This window comes from Protopterus annectens, chromosome 7.part0, assembly GCF_019279795.1.
Source record: "Protopterus annectens isolate FY-2018-M chromosome 7.part0, PAN1.0, whole genome shotgun sequence".
In the NCBI taxonomy this organism is placed as follows: Eukaryota; Metazoa; Chordata; order Ceratodontiformes; family Protopteridae; genus Protopterus; species Protopterus annectens.
Genome location: NC_056739.1, coordinates 1,441,783,773 through 1,441,791,078, shown reverse-complemented (window position 1 = coordinate 1,441,791,078; position 7,306 = coordinate 1,441,783,773).

Sequence of the window (7,306 nt, the reverse complement as noted above, 5' to 3'; positions counted from 1 at the left end):
AAAGTACCAGTGGGAGAGATCTACAATGCCTACACTTTAAACATGGATAACAGTGTCCCTTGCAGGACCCCAAAAATTCAGGGTACGTGTGAATCTGCTGACACTAATACGAGCAGGATGTAGGTGCACATGGAACAGTAGGTTGTGCAAGTGTGATAATACATGGGTTGACAAAATGTACGACATGTGTCCCGAGATGGGGAGAGTGGGCAATGTGTAGGGGTGTGCTCATACCCCAGCTGCACTCGCAGTAAGTATTTGTCATGACTGCTGTAGAGGGGTGCCAGGTAGGTGGACCATGGGTATGCAATAATGGGCTTAAGTGTGCAGGTGCTGGTTGGCAGAGATGTAGTAGGCCCGCCCAGTGGAAGTCATTAATATTCCTATGTGGGCATAGCATACACCTACACCTCCCAAACCTGAAGAGCACATCTACCGGATAGTCTGTAAACCATCGGGGGAATACATAGAGACCAAATCAGTGCCGTGTACCCGATTAACATGGACGTCCATAGTTATGTATGAGAATGTAACAAAGTCCAACTAAACACTTCCAGAACTAGTGATATTAGGTGGACAGGTGGCGGAATACAGGTAATGACAGATGACAACATGTATGAGTCATAAACAGCATGTACCTTGACAAACGTGAATGAATACATATGCTCTGTGACTGTAAATGTGTCTGATTAATAGAACCAATCGTCTAAATGTGTCCCACAGGGTGTTATGCATTGTTCCTGACACAGTGTTCATTCACACCCATTGATATGTGAGTTCTGCTAGTGTTGGAAACTGCATAATTTGCTGACCACCTTAGGTAGATGATAGCATAATAAAAGTGGTTCAACACCCGTACGCCTGCGGGGGACACACCCGTCTGGGCAGTTGTGCCCTGCAAAATGACAGTTATAGCACATGGCCTGTGAGTTCGGGAAAGGAGGCTATATATTGTGTGTAGTGATGTCAGAAATTAATTAGTTGTATCAGAAACAGCTACATGTAATAGGAAACAGTATTATCAATTATAATGCTACATGAATAACCTTAACGTATGCAAACCGTGGAAGTCGTCAGTTTACTACTGGCTATGGGTATGTGTTGCCTTGACACATGTGATAGCTCTACATATAGGGTCTATAGGGCAGCCACCATTCTGAATGGCCAAAGTGGAACCTGCTCTGTAGAAATGTCAGATGTACCAGGGCAGAACATACCTACAGCCATGCATAGTACAGAAATATACATATCGGCACAAATCAAAGCGTAGTCTAGCAGCAGTAAAGTTGCTTATGCTACTACATATAACATATCGACGTGTTAGGTATACAAGACCTGTAACAAGCAACCAGTACAGACACGTACAACATGAGAATGTCCCCTATCAGGACAGTTGCAATGGCTAGAGTATTGTCCATACCTCTCAACTGTCCCTGAATTTCAGGTACGTCCCTGAGTTTGACTGAAAGTTTAACTCTGTCCCTCTTAATCAATCCTAAAATTAGTGACTTTTGAAGGAAAGGTGGTGAATTACACTTAGACTAATGACAATAAGTAAGAGTTATAAACTTCTTTTACTTCAGAAAATGTGTATTAAGTCATATGCTCTGATTCTGTCAATGTTTCAAGTTAATAGCACTACTTTTGTAAAAGTGTCCCTGATGTTTTCTTGACCTGAACCCTGATTCTGTAGAAATGTGTCCCCGATTGGTGGAGAGGTCTGGTATTGTCACATGAGATATGCCTAATGAGGGACTGTCCCATGCAAAGTAGGAAAGGTGTCACTCCTACAGTCTCCCGTCGTGCAATCTGAAAGGTGGAAAATGTACAGTAGGTATGTGGTAGCATGACTCGGCAGACAGCTGCGCTAACAAAATCATAGTCACATGTCAGCATTGCAGAGTATCGGTTCCCATGTATCAGGCAGATGGGAGCAGATCGTATGAGGAACACGCATATAATATGATTACGTCACTGGACAGGCCGCCGAGTCCGTACAGTCGAATGCCTGCCGTCACCAAATGGTTACACATACCCGATATTGTAGTCATGTAGTCTGATGTAATACGCATCACAAGGGATCACACACACCCAGCGTGAGTGACAAATGTAAGCAGAAATGTCGGTGAGCGAGCGGCTGTAAGCATGTTTGTATGCCAGTCAAAGAAATGTGGAGTCTAAACGGGTATAAGGTGCTGTGACCAGAGGTCAGCAGTGCTTAACACTGTGCAAACCCATGCACAACTGCTCCCACCTGCTGGAATGTGCCTTACCCAGTCCGTATCCAAAGGCGTCGGTCTGTCCGCAAACAAAGAACCACCCTATTCATTTGTTGGTAGCAGTACCCTGCGCACATAGCTCATGTGAATTAACAATAGACCATGGCATATGTACAGACAATAGACCACACACACACCATACAGCGCAGTCATCCAACAGTATAGCAATGTACTGGCAGATATGTCCGGACAACTGGTGTATGCATGCCTGGCCGTCCTGTGTTTCAGTGTGTGAGCATGCCCAGTATGACTGTTACGCATGTTGTCGACCGACATTACCGTCATACCGTCATGTGTGAGCATGCCAAGTATGGTCAACTGCATCGCATGTGTCACATGTCCAGATAGTTAGTACTGTGTTGCTGACCCCTCCTTTCTACACAGATAGGTGTCATGCTGTATCTGCAGGGTAGCTAATGGTCATGTGGCACTGACAGTTGCTACATGTCTGCATAGTGTGGGGGGACATCCAACCACATTCCTACACAGCACTGTGGGTGGTGCACATGACTCTCACATGTGTAGGTTTGATGGGGGGCACAGCTGACAGTTGTACACATCTGCAACTACTGTACAGGTATGCCAGGTACTCCATGTCAGTGTGTGGACCTACCTAAATTGCTGGTTGGAGGGATACCAGTGTACGTCAGTTCCCAGCTTTAAATACCAGCACAGTGGTGTTGGACGTCCTAGCTTACACAACCTACATCAAACTGCCTGGCCTGCTGTAGTCTGTGTGTGTCTTAGGGGGTTGGGGTCATTCATTGGGCATATCCATAGGCCATTGTATATCATTTGTCTGTATTGGTCCACATCTGTCCAGCTGCATGGAACGTGTGTGGGCTGTACGGACACACATGATGGTCAGCCCATAATCTGCAGTGGGTTAGGACACCCTGTGTACTACTGGATACCATTGTGACCCCCGTATGTGCTACAGAGGTCATGGTGCCACTATGGATGTGTACTGTCGGCTGCCCTAACATTCGGCCACCACAGTCACTTGTATGCTCACATACATACCATAGCAATGGGTAAATACACATTCTAATACAACTGCCAATTGTTAGGTCAATAGACATACCCTGGGTGTGTTCTGGACTTGAGGACGGTGCTGGAGGGCTGCCTATGTCGGATGCACACAGTGCACCTCCTATACATGGCCAAGCACAGGTAGTGTCATGTTTGGCATCCATTGTACTGTGTGTGGGTCAGAGAGGGGAAATCCATGGGTACCTACTGTGTCAGTGCATATGCCTTGTGTTGCCTCTTTGCCAAGGGCATGTCATACTGTGCACAGGCTTTCGCCGACTGTGCCTTGTTCAGGTAGTTCCTTCACCAAGTCACACTGTGCCTGTACAGGCCTTGGCAGTGGTGTTGGGCTGTGTGGCCCTGCCCCATGCTGTTCATGCTGCAACTGTTACTGCAGGATAAGATTGTGTAGCATAGCAAATACCATAACAACTTTTATGCATGTAGCTAGTGAATACTGCAGGGCTCCACCGGATGTGTCCGGATACCAGAACCGTGAACTGAGCATCCCAAACACATGCACAATTATATGTCTTGCCTGTGCATCCGCCTCATTATGGTGTGAGGGTTCAGGTGTGTGTGCATTGCTGATGGGTGTCATCAGCCACGACACCAGTGTTTACCCAGCATCCCCCACTAGGAGACTGTAGGGGATGTCCATATTGGCATTGGTATGGTACAGCTGTGTCAGAAGCCATATATCGGAATCATCATAGCTTCCACGGCAGACAGCACACACATTCAATCTCATGCCCTGGCCATCGCATATGGCCTAGCTGTTGGAGGGTATGCCACTGCAGTGGCTGTAGGCCCTACCCCGCTTACCATGTGGTGCTTCCATGTGTATGTGTGTGCAGGCTATAGCACCCAGTACCCCAGGGTAGTCATCCATGTGGTTGAACTGATGCATGTTGCTGGTCTGCTAATCACGTGTGGTGAGGACATGTACGTGCTCACTAGCATGTGTTGACATGGCGTCTGTGAAGTGGTGCTATACTCTGGATGCAGATGCCTGTGAGATACCCATGATATCCCCAGTTGTGCTGTGTGAGGTACCTGTGGCTTGTACACCTAGGCCAACACATACCGTGGTATCCACTGTGATGGGTTTCCCTCGGCCTGTTTGATGTGTCAGGTGTGGCAGGCACAGGTCAACAAGCCGCTGTAGGAGGTCTCTGTCCACCCCATAGTGCGCCACCATCCCCAGCCCATGTAGCCCCTGGTAAGTCACCCTGGGTCTATAAAGTCTTATGTCACCCCAGTAAAGGTTGGTTGGCAGCATACACATCCTCACTGCCCCAGCCTCCTGCACATGTTGGTATATGTTTCCTGCTGCAGCCCTTCTGATTTGGTTGGACTGTGTCGTGAAATGTCCCCGCAGGTATACACCAGTGGTGTAGAGTGCGGAAGAAACCTGTGTGTATGCTGCTTGCTCACATTACCGTACTGTTCAGGTGCGGGCTGGCCATGTCATCTGCTGATTGTGCTGATCAACACCTGTTTGTGCAGCCTGTACACCCTGACTACCCCACCACTGCTGTCATCCCTCCCAATGTCACCAGGCAGGTATAGACACACCCCTAGCTTAGGCGTGCTAAGGCAGGAGCACTCCCGAGGCACAGTTCTGCAATGTACTTACAGTATGCCTGACCCCCCTCCCATGCTGTCAACTATATTTGAGCCCTGCACCTGGCTGACTACACACATACACTCCAGGGACCTGCATCACACCCTGGTGATAAATGGGATACACTATTGTCAACCTCATCTGCATAGTATAGTCTTCTAATGAATAGTTATATGACCCATACCAAACCTCCAAATTAATAACCACTGCTCAGTGTCACTCAGATCCGTACACAACTGGCAACAGGTGCCTTACTATCACCATATTCGATGTCCCATGTTCTTCCCAGCAACAACATAACCGGTGTCTACATGACTACAACCCGTGACCCTGCACACTACAGATGATGTGCATTACCACCACGCCATGGCAGATATACATACATCCCAGGTTATCATGTACAGATCATCCGGCACAAACATTCAATAGTGCTGATGTCCCCAGACATATATGTTCACATTTATGTCTATCTCTATATCTACATATATCATATATATTATTTGTATACATATATACATGGACACATATAGAGATTATATATATATATATATATAAATGCATCTACCATGCTGTCATCGCACCATGTATGACAGAGATGACGTGTGCATCTTTGATGGACAGGGTTGCATAGTATGAAAGAGTATGCAACATGTATGGCACAGGGATCTGTCCAGCATGTGGCAATCCTTGTAGTAGGACAGAGGCTGTCCATAACATATGTCTTTCAGATCAGGAAATCTATGTGTAGCATGTCCAACATCACAGTGTAGCACATGTCTTTATGCAAGGTAGCCAGCATGCTGCATAGTAGAGGTGAGGATTGTGAAGGCTGGTATCGCCCATTCACGCATGGCCAATACCCCTTAAAGGTGATATGCGATTCGATATTGGTCACCCAAGTACTGAGTATGCCTGTCCAATGATCTCCATGCTCATGGATGGCACCTTGTCATGACATGGGTGCCTCGTATGACTACCTAATAGGCCTGGACACATCACCAACTCAGGGAGGTAAACTGCACAGCACCATCCCTTACACAGTGTCCATAATGTTGACCGCTGCCTAGGTGGTAGTTAATGGGTACAGGGTTATTTACCTAGCGGTGACGATGCTATTATCAGCTGTCAGATTGTGCACATATGTCACACACCTCACCCACAAAGCCCATTCTGAAGAAGTTGTTTTAACAATGAAAACGTGACTACAGTTTGTGATACGTTAAAATAAACCAGTTTTATTCTAAGGAGTGTGGTTTTGCTGCTTGCCGGTGGGTGTGTTTTCCTTATTGTGAGTTGGTGTCCTCCTGCTGGTTTCCCTGCCTGCTTGCTGCTTCGTTTTTTGGAGTTTTGTTTGTGCTGCAGCATCTCTGGTTCCATTCTGTATGTTGTCCACAACACTGAGACAGCTATTGCTCCTAGGTCATGGCCATTCACATCATTACATACACAGATGACTCCCATTTGTCTGTGTGGTATGGGCTACAATGAGGGGGGAGTACACAACATTAACCCTGTTTTACTGTAGCTGCCACTGGTGTGATATGCACATGTCACTCAGACACCTTTTGTAGTGTTGCTTCTGTCAACAGGCCACTGGTAGAACACTCCTGTGACATACGAAGGTACATCTAGCATACTCAGTATAGCTGGAACATGGTACGGGTGGTGATGTCCTATGACCTGTCACAGGTATGCTATGCAGTGTGAAATCATCCGTACTGTCATCTACTTCTGTACTGCTAACATATACATTGATAAAGGTTCATAGACTTGCTGACCATACTCAGCAGGGTAATAGTGCAGTGCCTCCAGTTATGACTGTCGTCTCCACTTGTGGGTTGCAGTGGGTTGATATTATCCAACACCCTATCTGTATTGCATATTCATGCTCAGCACTTGTTTGGAACATGTAAGCACTTCATGAGCTACTAATTACTATAGCTCCCATTCCAACTAATTTCTTACAAGTACACTGTCTGTCCTTACATTTCCAGCTTGCTTACAGTACAACAGCTGTTGTACATATGTAACTCACATATCTTGTGAGACATGTTTGAATATACAGGCATGTCCAAGTGTCACTTACCAGTGCTATTGCCTGTCTTTATGATGAATATGGCAAACATGTAGCAATAGAGCAATAGTCTCATGTACACATTCAATGCTCACCTCCCAACATATGACACTACAGCCTGTGGGAGATGCACATATGTAGCCATGCTGGGGGTAATGCTCTCACCAACCCAGACTGAACCTAACCGTCTTGTGGGGACGTTTAACATTTGCAACACACCCCACTCATCACATAGTCTCACTAGATCTCCACCACCACAGGCCACACATAGTATGAGTACGACATTTTCAGAAC